Raw genomic sequence first — 13,031 nt, 5'->3', positions numbered from 1 at the left:
CCAAGAGGCAGCTGCATGAAGAGTGTGGACAAGGAGGCATGACGAGGTCACCAGATGACCTAGTGTATGGCCAGGCTTGGGAGCTGCTGCTCTAAAGCCCCACTGCCCAGAGGGAGGCCCATGTACCAGTAGCATTGGCATCATTTGCAAGCTTATTAGAAACGCAGATTTTTGGCCCTGCCACTGAATCCCAACTTGGATTTTTTTTTTATAAGATTCCCATATGATTCTTAGAAAGTTTGAAAAACAATGGTGCAGAAATCCATAAAGGAGATGAACCAGGGGACTAGTGCTGTGGCATAGTGGGTAATGCCACTGCCTGCAGGGCTGGCATCCCTTATGGGCGCCAATTTGAGTCCCTGCTGCTCCACCTTCAATCCAGCTCCCTCTTAATGAGCCTGGGAAAGCAGCAGAGGATGGCCCAAGTGCTTGGGACCCTGCACCCACATGGGAGACCTGGAAGCAACTCCTGGATCCTGGCTTTGGTCTGGCCCAACCTCAGCCGTTGCAGCCATTTGGAGAGTTGAAACAAGTGGATGAAAAATTGTGTGAGTGTGTCTTCTTCTCTAACTCTGCCTTTCAAGTAAATAAAAATAAATCTTAAAAGAAAAAAAAAGTAGATGAATCATGGTCTCAGCTCCCTTGGAGAGATAAGAGACCACTGGAGGGATCTGAGCAGAGACGTCCCAGGGAGGGTAAAATGAGAGCAGTTGGAGGGGGAAAGACCCTTTGCCACTCAGGGAACAGACTCCACCAATCTTTTCATGTTCCAGAGAATCACGTTTCTCCAGTTTCTTTTGAGTTCCAGTGAATTATGGGGCTGAGTTTAGAGATTAGAACAACTTCACTTGCTTTCAAAGCATTCTTTAGGAACTAGAGGTGTGTGTGTGTGTGTGTGTGTGTGGTTTTTCTACTGTGGTAAAATATAAGTAACATGAAACTTATTCTAAAGTTTACAGTTCAGTGACATTAAGTGCACACTTAATGTTGTGTAACCATCACCACTATCTCCAGATTATTTTCACTATTCCAAATAGAAACTCTGTGCCCATTAATCAATATTCCCTATTCTCCCCTTCCCTCAGCTACTGATAAACCACTATTCTGCTATTTGTCTCTGTATTTGTCTATTTTAGGTACTTCATCATTGGAATAAGACAATATGTGTCCTTTTTTGTCTGATTTATTTCACTTAGCAGAGGAAATAGCATTTTTAAAGAGAATTTTGATGTTGAGTCTATTCTGTATCTCCTTCCTTGTTTACAGGTGAAGATACTGAGGATATGTACATGTGTCTTTATATCTCTTTGCATCTGCCCAGGCAACAATGGACAGAAAGTATTCAGAAAACAAGTTGATCTGTACTGCATGTGTACAAAGGTTTTTGTCTTACCATTATTCCCTAAATAATACAGTGTAATAACTACTTACATAGCATTTATGTTATATTAAGTACTATAAGTAATCCAAAGATGATTTAAAGTGTACAGGGAGGTGAACATAGGTTGCATGCAAATACTACACTATTTTACATAAGAAACTTGAATATCCTAAGATTTTGGTATCTGCAGAGGTCCTGGAACCAATCTCCCATGAATATTAGGGGACAAGTGTACATTTTGCACACATACACACACATATATGCACATGAGGAGTCTTTTCAAAAAGTTCATGAAAAATGCATATTATGAAAAACTACACATGGATTTCAAAAATTATTTGCATCAAAATAAATTATTTTAATTTCATTTTCCATGAACTTTGTGAAGTCCCCTTGTGTTTATACCTGTACATATATCCTGCCAACAACTCTATAAGGCAGAAACTAGTATTTCCATTTTACAGATGAAAAACTCAGTAAACAATATAGTACACAGGCAATGTAAAAGTTCAAGGGTGTTACGACCAGGTTGTCAGCATCACAAAGCAAAGAGCCTGCTGCACTCCCAGATCTCTGGCTAATGTCCTGACAGAGATAAGAATTATCAATTCCCCAGCATCCATGTCTCCTAGCTCTCCTAAGACTCTGGGGAAAGTGGTCTCAAGGACAAATCCAATTTTGATTGACCCAAGGAGTGAGGGGTTGGTGTTCTATCCTCAAAAGAGAGTAGAAGGGCTGGCGCCATGGCCTACTTGGTTAATCCTCCGCCTGCGGCACCGGCATCCCATATAGGCTCCGGGTTCTAGTCCTGGTTGCTCCTCTTCCAGTCCAGCTCTCTGCTGTGGCCCGGGAGGGCAGTGGAGGATGGTCTAAGTGCTTGGGCCTCTGCACCTGCATGGGAGACCAGGAAGAAGCACCTGGCTCCTGGCTTTGGATCGGTGCAGCGCTGGCCGTAGCAGCCATTTAGGGAGTGAACCAACGGAAGGAAGACCTTTCTCTCTCTTTCTCTCTCTCTCTCACTGTCTATAACTCTACCTGTCAAATAAAAATAATTTTTAAAAAAAGAGAGTAGAACCATAAAAAAGTTGAACAACACATCTTTGCCCTACTTCCTGCTTTCTTTCCCCCCCCTCACTAACTGAAGGCCATTTGGGTTCTACATAAAAAGCTTCCCTGTTCCTCTGGCCAAAGCTGGTCGCTATTTGGATCAGAGATTGGCTGCACCACATTTTTCTATTGCCACATGCCCTAAGGGATTTAATCCTGTTTCCCTAATAATCTCTTTCACACTGACTGGCAAGGAATACACCTTGTTATATACTGTGTCTTCTGTACCTGGGACTGATGCCAAGGCTGAAATGCTGAAAAGGAGTTGTATGTCAGTTGGGGTAGGATATGGGCAGACCACGGAAGACATTTCCCAAGACTTTGTCATCAGAGAGAACCCACTGTTCACAAGGCTTCTTAGCAAAATTATTTGGGGTGAAGGGATGGGAGGGGACAAATTACAGTGACAGTGCAATTTTTTAAGAACTCTGTTTCCATTTACAAGATGTTGTATCATAAAATCAAATCATAAAATCAAAATATGTTCATTTGGTATATTTGTTTTTCACTTCTTACTGGGGGGAGGAAGAAGGAGGGAGATGGTACACAGGAAAAGGCTTTTATTTCTCCCCTGTATCAGAGGCATCATTCTGAATCTCATAGGCCATCACACCATTATGAGTGTTGATTATTTTCCATTGATTCTTCCCTGCCAGGAGATAAAATAAATAAATTTTTGAAACTTCATTCTTCTGTCATGGCAGTTTTTGTTAAACAAATAAAATGCCAAGGCACACGTGTTGAGAAAAATTACATGCTTGAAAATCTGTCCCTAATATTACTTTTGCATAAAGAAGTACTCAACAACTGTTACAGCAGCATTTCTTTTGTTGGTGCTGGAAATAATATATGAATAGCTATGTGAATTGAGGCATTTTTCAAATTTCATGACCACATAAAAAAGCTAAAGGTAGTTCAAGAGACAATGTTGCCATAGGAGTTGCTGGTAGACATTCTGGTTGATTTATTCTATCTTGACAGACAGGCATGATTAAAATGAATGAATGTATATGCTATACATCATCATAATAGCAAAGCACATAGATTACATTATTGATTCTCTTTGGATTTTAAAAATAAAGATTGCTATTCAGATTAACACCATTTCATTATTGCCTGCCCTGCTGTCAAATTAAAAACTACAATAGCTACCTTTATGCTATTTTAAAGCACCATAGTCATCAAAATGTTAACATCTATCACAGTACATTAAAGAGAAATCATTTATGTGGGTGAGTTATACAGTACAGCAAAGGCCTCCCATGGGAAAGTCAATACTTTCATAGACACCTCAGAACCTTATTTGAAATAATTCAGCAACAATGCCATAGCCATTCCCAATTCCACATTTGTTGCTAGAGGCACCTCTCCCCAGGTTTCAAGATTTTGTGTATAGGGCAAGAGGAGTATTAAAAGTATCTGTTATCTTCAGCAAGGTACTTCAGCTTGTACATTGTAAAAATTTACTTAAATTAGCTTACATAAGAAATAAAATTCTTACAGAGATATAGGGCTGTTTCTACACTGGTAACTGGAGATGTAAAGTTTGATCTCATGAGGGATTAAAACTTGGAACTCTAAGGTAAACTCTAAGGTAAACCTAGGCAGCTACATATCAGTTCCCTGTACCCTTCTGAGATTGCAGACTCTTGTATCCAACTTGCTTTGTGCATGGGCATCATTCTCACTGTGAAAATTAAACTTACAAAAGAACAAAGCCTTACTCTAACCCAGCAAACAGAGCCTGCCCCCCCCCACTCCACCCCCACCATCTCACTTACAAGTGTTCTTAACCTGGGTCCATGTGGAATCCGGCAACTTTGCATGAGATTAAAACAATACATGTCCATTTCCACTAATTTCTAACTGAAAGCTGGTGTTTTCTTCAGTTATGAATGTAAGCCACAAACTGCAGCACAACTTGCAGGAGCTGTGATTTTGCCACTGGTGGCCACTATGATGTGCCTCTCAGATCCTCTCTCAGAAAGGAGGGCTTCCCCCTAAGTGCAGGGAAAGCTGTCAGCAGAGCACCCTGCTGTCCGCCCCAGGGAAATGGCCTCAGTTCTAGAGAGCTTCCTCTTGCCTCCTGGGGGCCACCTGTGTTGAGTAACTGATCAGTGCTGGAACACTGGGCCCTCTCCTGACCCAGGGCAGTTTTGGCTGTTGGTGTATTCTTCAGACCTCTCACAGGGTTCACTGAGGCCCTATGACAGCATCATGGCTCACTGTCATCCTGTTTTGCCCCATTCTGCATTGCTTTCCATCTGCCCTTGCAGTGTTGATCCCAGGATAATTTCCCCAAATGCCAATCTCCGGCTTACATTCTGCTTTCTGGGACACAGATCTGTGCTTGTCTGCAATACAAAGGATTGGGATTTTCATATCACATCTTGCTTTGTTATCTTGCAATATATGTACTTATCTTCACTTCAACATTTCAGTCGTTATTAGGATGCTGCATCTTGTTACTTGCTACACTTAAAAAACATTTTGCAATATCAAAATTTTAAAATATTTTCATACTCAGTTTTCAATGTATTTTGTTTTATCTTCCTATGCATCTTACTGTGTGCATTTTAAAATATTAATCTGGCCGGCGCCGCGGCTCACTAGGCTAATCCTCTGCCTTGCGGCGCCGGCACACCGGGTTCTAGTCCCGGTCGAGGCACCAGATTCTGTCCCGGTTGCCCCTCTTCCAGGCCAGCTCTCTGCTGTGGCCAGGGAGTGCAGTGGAGGATGGCCCAAGTGCTTGGGCCCTGCACCCCATGGAGACCAGGAGAAGCACCTGGCTCCTGGCTTTGGATCAGCACGGTGTGCCGGCTGCAGCGCACCTACCGCGGCGGCCATTGGAGGGTGAACCAACGGCAAAAAGGAAGACCTTTCTCTCTGTCTCTCTCTCACTGTCCACTCTGCCTGTCAAAAAAAAAAAAAATTAATCTGGGGCAACCATTTATTTAGCCTGGTGGTTAAGATGCAAAACATCAGTTAAGATTCCCATATTCCACATCAGAGTACCTGGGCTCAATTCCCATTTCCAGTTCCTGACTCTAGCTTCCTGCTAATGCAGTCCCTTCTAGGCAGCAGTGACAGGGTTCCTGCCACCTCCATGGGAGACCTGGATGGAGTTCCCATTTCTTGGCTTCCCAACCCTGGCTATTGCAGGCATTTGTGGAATAGACCAGCAAATGGGAGTGTGCTTTCTCTCTCTGCCTCTTAAATAAATAAATACATAAATATATCACTCTGACATGGGATCCATGCTTCATGATTGCCAATGGAGTCTGCTATGGTTTAAATGTATCCACCAAATTTCATGTATTAGAAACATAATCACCAAAGCTGTCATGAGGGTGAGGCCCCTATGATGCAACTAGTGATTTTATACAAGGAAGAAAGGGCTAAGCAAGCAGACTTGCTCTGTCTCACCACGTGATATCTTCCATCATGCCACGACCCAGCAGCAGGCCCTTACCAGATGCTGAGCAGAAGCCAGCACTATGACCTTGGACGTTCCAGCCTCCAGAATTGTGAGTTAAATAAACCTTTTTCTTTATAAAGTATCTGGTCTCAGTGTGTTCAATTATAGCAACAGAAATGAATTAAAACAGAGTCTATGGTAAGAGGGGGTGGGTGAGTGGGTGATATCAAAAAGCCCTGGGAACTCTCTCAAGAGCCCCTGTTCTTTTCCAGAGCCTTAAGCATCATCCATGTGCCAGTGCCACCTTCATCTTCATCTGCACCTTGGGCTTCACTCCTTCTCCACCATTCCACTGCTCCTCAGCTGAACCCCAGCAACAGCCTTTTAACTCATCTTTACATCATCTTCCCTTGTTTCCATCCATTCTCCACACAAACATCAGGATATAATAAATACTTCCAGAGTTAACTAAAATAACAGTTAATACTCTCCAAGTGTTCACTATGAGCCAGACTATTTGTGATTATTATATGTGATTTTCAAACAGGCCTATTAGTCATGATCACTTATGTCATATTCCATACATATGAAAAGCATTAGAGTCATCAAAATGTTGACATTGGCTACAGCATATTAAAAAGATCTCATTTTGTGGGCAAGTTATAAAGTACAGCAAGAGCTTTCAATGAAAAACTCAATACTTTCAGAGAGATCTAGGTTTTATTTGACATAGCTCAGCATCAATTCTTTAACCATTCACAATTCCATGTTCATTGCTAGATGCATCTCACCCAATACTCCTGCAGATTTCAAAATTTATGATTCTTAGAAAGTCTGGAAAGCACCAGTGTAGAAAGCCATAGAGTAGATAAACCAAGACATTCACTCCCTTTGAGAGATAGACAACTATTGGAGAGTTTTGAGCAGAGAAATACAAATGAGCGTAAATGAGAAAAGATGGAATTGCAACCTAGAGATAGAGGAGGAAAGACCTTTCACAACTCAGGGAAAGGAGACTGCAACAATCACAGTGCCCATTACACTAGCTTCTTTTTTTTTCCTTCTTTTTTGACAGGCAGAGTGGACAGTGAGAGAGAGAGAGAGAGAGAGAGAGAGAGAGAGAGAGAAATGTCTTCCTTTGCCGTTGGTTCACCCTCCAATGGCCGCCGCGGCCAGCGCACCGCGCTGATCCAAAGGCAGAAGCCAGGTGCTTCTCCTGGTCTCCCATGGGGTGCAGGGCCCAAGCACTTGGGCCATCCTCCACTGCACTCCCCGGGCCACAGCAGAGAGCTGGACTGGAAGAGGGGCAACAGGGACAGAATCCGGCGCCCCGACCAGGACTAGAACCCAAGGTGCCGGCACCGCAAGGCGGAGGATTAGCCTAGCGAGCTGCAGCGCCGGCCTACACTAGTTTCTTTTGAGTCACAAAGACTCATAGTGCTTAGTCTATATAGCTTAGAAAAACTTACAGATAAATGGTACATATGTAATTTAATTAATAAATGTTATTACATTTAATTTTTAACAGGCCTGTGAGGTATATAATCATTACCACTATTCCACAGTGTGAAAGCTATGGATTGTGGGGCAGAAATAATTTTTCCAAAATCAAACAACTATTAGTAAGTGTCAGAACCGAAACAGTGGTTTCAAGATCCCAGATCACTCCTATTTTTATAAAGTAAGTTTTTATTATGAAACTTTCAAACATTTGCCAAGTTACAGATAAATGTGTAATCAGCCCCCATGTACCTTTCACCCAGATTCAATAACTTTCAATTTTTTAAAATTTATTTTTTAAGGAATACAAACTTCTTAAGTACTTTAAGAATATAGGTTTTTTTTGGTTTTGTTTTGTTTTTTGTTTTTTTTTTTGTTTGTTTTTTTTGCCAGGCAGAGTTAGACAGTGAAAGAGAGACAGAGAGAGAGTTATAGAGAGACAGAGAGAAAGGCCTTCCTTCTGTTGGTTCACTCCCCTAATGGCCGCTATGGCCGGCGCTGCGCCCATCTGAAGCCAGGAGCCGGGTGCCTCCTCCCGGTCTCCCACGTGGGTGCAGGGACCCAAACACTTGGGCCATCCTCCACTGCCCTCTTGGGCCACAGCAGAGAGCTGGACTGGAAGAGGAACAACTGGGACCAGAACCTGGGCTGCCAGCGCCGCAGTCGGAGGGTTAGCCAAGTGAGCCACAGTATTCTTCCCACCATACCCACCCTTCCAGCCCTCTTCCTCCTCCCTCCCCTCTTTCCAGTCCCATTCTTCATTAAGAATCATTTTCAATTAGTTTTGTACACAGAAGACTAATTCTATGCTAAGTAAAGATTTCAACAATTTCAGGTGCACACATACACACAAACTGAGAAATAGTTTTACAGACAATTTTATCTACCATCCTTTCCCTTGCCATTGCCACTTTTTTCTTTATATCTGAAATGTTTTAAAACAAATGCCAGACATCACAGAGTTTCACCAGGTACAATGGAAGAAGTAGTAGAGCCTAGCAGGGTACTTCAGAAGAACAATGCTTTGAAAAATGTTCATGTGGTTGTACCATTTTTCTTGTTTAAAATACATGAACAGATTCTTATTCTTCATTGGCTAAGTCCTTCACAGGACGTCCAGAGTTCTGAGTCATGTGGCTCAGGTCCACCTCACCAGTACCAGGTAAGGACTATGTTTTGCTCAATAAAACTCTAGGCAGACTGATGATCTGTCATAGCTGACACTTTTTCATTGAGTCAGGGTCTTCCTACAACTTTTCTTAAACCTGACAAGATTTTCTCTTCAGTTCTCCTGTCTAAATGTTCCTTCCCCAGAGAGATGTCCCCTGCTGACTTAGATTCCAAGTTCTCCCCAGTCTAATTCTCTCTCAGCCTCATTCTTTTTTATAACATCATCTTTGATTTCAACCCATTTTTGACAGTGGACAATTTGGTGTTCATTTACATGTTTGTCTCTGATCAGTTTTGCTCACGCATCTCTACTCAGTTTCTTTCTTTCTTTTTTTAATTTATTTGAAAGAGTTACAGAGAGAGGTCTTCCATCTGCTGGTTCATTCCCCAGATGGCCGCAATGGCCAGAGCTGTGCCAATCTGAAGCCAGGAGCCAGGAGCCTCCTCCGGGTCTCCCACCTGGGTACATGAGTCCAAGGACTTGGGCCATCCTCCACTGCTTTTTCCAGGCCATTAGCAGAGAGCTGGATCAGAAGAGGAGCAGCCGGAACCAGAACCAGCGCCCATATGGGATGCCAGCGCCTCAGGCCAGGGCTTTAACCAGCTGTGCCACAGCGCCAGCCCCTATACTTAGTTTCAACACAGTACCTGGCACATAGTAAGCACTCACTAGAATGTAAAATGTGTGTTTATCTATACATAATACATAAATATTTTAGTGAGTATATTCTCATGTATTTTTTCTTTCTCTCTCTCTATACATATATATAACAGAGCTAAAAGTGTAAGTATAAAAGGAACAGCTATATTAAATTTTGAAAACGATAACCTATCTTATTTAAATATCAAATTCTCTATTGTTTATGGCTATATTAATAGATGTGACCATTCTTCAACATGGACTGATAAAAAGATTGATAAATTATTTCAGATTATCCAATAACAAAAAGATATACTCTTTCTATTATATAAAATCTCTCCCCTTTGTCCTCAGAGTTAGAACTTTATAACACACTTCTCTTTTGGTACTATTTTTTTTCCTCAAATATGCTTTGAAGTACCTGAGATCATAAATAAACAATCCATGTGCCTTTCTTGGAAAATTTTATGAGTGAGGTCCTAGAAACAGGTCTCTAAGGGAGTGAGTATAAAATGGTCATTTTCCATTACCATGAAGCACTGAAAGTCTGGCATCTATTTTATCTGAAGCAACTCCCTGCTTTAGACTGCTATCTTGAAATGTCTTTCCAGGCTGAGTGCTGATTGCACTAAGTATAAAATGGAATCATAGCTCATTGCCACATTGCTGTAGTTATTTGTGATACATTACAGGTACTCAACCAAGAGTGCATTTAGCATTTTGGTTTAGTAAACAGGGGAGCATTTGTTAACTTTGCTGTACAACAGTGTTTTTATTAGAAAATTATATACTTTTTAAAAATTTGGAATGGCCAAAAAGAATGAAAATGAAACAATCACCATTAATATTTTATCTTATTTGCTTTCAGATTTTTTGCCATTATGAGTTTTCTTATATTTGATCCTTTTGATCTGTTAATTTTTGTTTACCCTAGTATCTCTAAATAATGTCATAGATATTTTTTGTTCTGAAGAGCCTACTTAAACAAATTGCTTTATAGATTTTGTTACTTAATATAAGTACTTGCTCATAACTTAAAAACTGTTTGAAAACATTATTATAAACACCTATTATGTTCCAAGATATGAACAGGTCACAATTTACTTGATGATTTCCTTACTATTGGGTGTAGTTGTTTCGAATTTGCCACCATTACAATTATGTTAGTTATCCCAAGGCTCTAACAAGTGGTATTTTTTCACTTCTCAGCCTCTCTCATGTATCATCAGAGATTTATATATTTACATATAGATATATAATTTAAAGTATGCCTTAAACTTAGAGCTCCCACCTGGGGCCATCCAGTGGGGCTAGGGGTTTGTGGGCCCCTCAGACATAAGTAAATGCCCTTTACAGGCAGGCTGCCAGCTGTGGCTGGAAAGCTTATTTCCAGACCTGCCGGCATCTCCCCCACTAAAGGGACTGGTTTTCCTCTAAGATATGGCATGGGTTAGTTATCTTGATATTCAACCCATAACTCTGAAAAGCCTGTCTTTCCCTTCACATATCAGACCAGTTTACATGCCCCATTCATCACGGGGCCAGGTAGAGAGTAGGTGGGCCAGCATAAATGCAACAGTGCAACTGAAACTCAAAACTCATGCCTTATTGAATATAAATTAACTCTTTACAACATAGGGGGAAGAAACCTTACTCTCAGTTTCTCATTGAGAGACTTATAGAATACAATTGAAATGATTTTATAAGCATTAAAATTTTACTTCAAACATGGAAAATTAAAATCCAGAAACACTCTAACATCCTAACAAAAAAACACACAACTTTTGGCATTGAATCACGAGAAGTTAACAGAGGAAACGATGCTCTGAAAACTGGACTATGTCTTCCATGAGCAAGTGTTTTGACATTGACATCTCTCTGATTTCTTCATCTTCTTAGTGCATACTCATTGTAAAATATTTGGAAAATACAGATGCAACAGTAATTTGGCTGGGTTACAGCTCAAAGTGTTTAATCACTGATAAATATGTGGCATGAGACAATATTGCCCCCTAGAGGCCCTTTGTGTGCTGCAGCCCAATCCATCATGCAACTGCCTGAAAACACCCCACAGTTTCTTGAAGGTCTGTGGACACTGAAGCACATTTTATGATTTCAAAGGAGGATTAGGAGCCCTGTTGGTCCTGGTTCACAGAGGGCTTCACTAATGAACAGATTTGCCTGATGGTTTTGGGCTCCTCCTGGAGGCTGAAATGGAGGCAGAGTCTTTAGCCTCTGAGAAAAACATTGTACAAGAGACTCTTGTCTATAATGTCAGTAAGACAGTGGTCAGAGGGAGTAGTGTTAGATATGCTCCTCTTAAAGAAGGGGCTATCAAAGAAGGAGGTATCTTTCTCTGAAGAGAGGGGAGAACTTCCACTTTGCTTATAACCTGTCTAAATAATGATGGAGTTTGTAAATACAAAAGGCTCCCATAGACTTGGCAGCCCAAGACAAGAGCCTCAGGTGATCACTGATGTCATAAATAAGAGTGTCAATTGTTAAATCAACAATAGGAGAATTGTGCACTTGCTCCACATGTAGAACCTCTATCCTTAATAAGTTGTACTATGAGAATTAATGGTAAAGCTTATCTTCAAACAGTACTTTATATTTTGTGTGTCTGTGTGGGTGCAAACTGTTGAAATCTTTATTTAGTATAGAGTTGATCTTCTGTATATAAAGATAATTAAAAATAAATCTTAATGAAGAATGTATGGGAGAGGGAGTAGGAGGTGGTGTGAGGGTGGGGGTGGGAGGGCGGGTATGGGGGGGGGGGGAAGAACTGCTATATTCCAAAAGTTCTACCTATGAAATTTATATTTATTAAATAAAAGCTTTCTTTTTCTTTTCTTTCTTTCTTTCTTTTTTTTTTTGACAGGCAGAGTGGACAGTGATAGAGAGACAGAGAGAAAGGTCTTCCTTTGCCATTGGTTCACCCTCCAATGGCCGCCGGCGGCTGGTGCACTGTGGCCGGCACACCGTGCTGATCTGAAGGCAGGAGCCAAGTGCTTCTCCTGGTCTCCCATGTGGTGCAGGGCCCAAGGACCTGGGCCATCCTCCACTGCACACTGCACTCCCGGGCCATAGCAGAGAGCTGGCCTGGAAGAGGGGCAACTGGGACAGAATCTGGTACCCCGACTGGGACTAGAACCCAATGTGCTGGCGCCGCAAGGCAGAGGATTAGCCTATTGAGCCACGGTGCCGGCAAATAAAAGCTTTCTTAAAAAAAGCATTCTCCTTTGAGCCCTAATTCATCTTGCTGTGCCTGTGAAGAATGGAAGGAAAGGTGTTACCAGGAGTCAGATAAAAAGTGAGAATTCTGGTGGCCAAGGTCAAAGAAAATACCCTAGGATAGTGGTTCTGAAGAAGCTTCTGGAAGCATTGGAAGCAAGTTGGAAACAGCACAGCATAATGGTCAACAGAGGGGTGGGAAGAGGAACTCAGATATCAGAGTATGGGGGCTTCAGAGATGCATGAAGCCATTCTGAAATCATGAATCCACTTCTGCTAATGAAAGGCTCCCAGGACCTGACTAAATAGTTGAAGTTTACAAGTGGCGTAGGGCATCTGATCATATGAATACTTGATAATTTTTATAGTTTTTTAATCCATTGCTTAGTGATAGGATACAGAGCTTACACAGAGAAGATGAAAATCCAACCTACAATCCAATCATAGCAAAACAACTATATTTTATCATTTTGATATATTTTCTTGCAGTCTTCTTTATATGAATATTTTGTATTATATACACAATTTTATTTCCTGCTTTCTCATTTATAAATTAAGCATTTTTCCTGTTTTAAAGGTTT

General features: G+C 41.3%; 1 protein-coding gene across 2 annotated transcripts in view; it reads right to left on the bottom strand.

Annotated features, from left to right (window-relative positions):
* The window catches only part of SGMS1 (sphingomyelin synthase 1), a 465,134-nt gene that overhangs the window by 374,623 nt on the left and 77,480 nt on the right, over positions 1 to 13,031 (bottom strand). The gene's annotated exons all lie outside the window — the stretch shown is intronic.

The sequence above is a fragment of the Lepus europaeus genome, chromosome 17, assembly GCF_033115175.1.
Source record: "Lepus europaeus isolate LE1 chromosome 17, mLepTim1.pri, whole genome shotgun sequence".
In the NCBI taxonomy this organism is placed as follows: Eukaryota; Metazoa; Chordata; class Mammalia; order Lagomorpha; family Leporidae; genus Lepus; species Lepus europaeus.
Note: the sequence above shows the minus strand (reverse complement) of the source record. Positions and strands in the feature narration are given on the sequence as shown.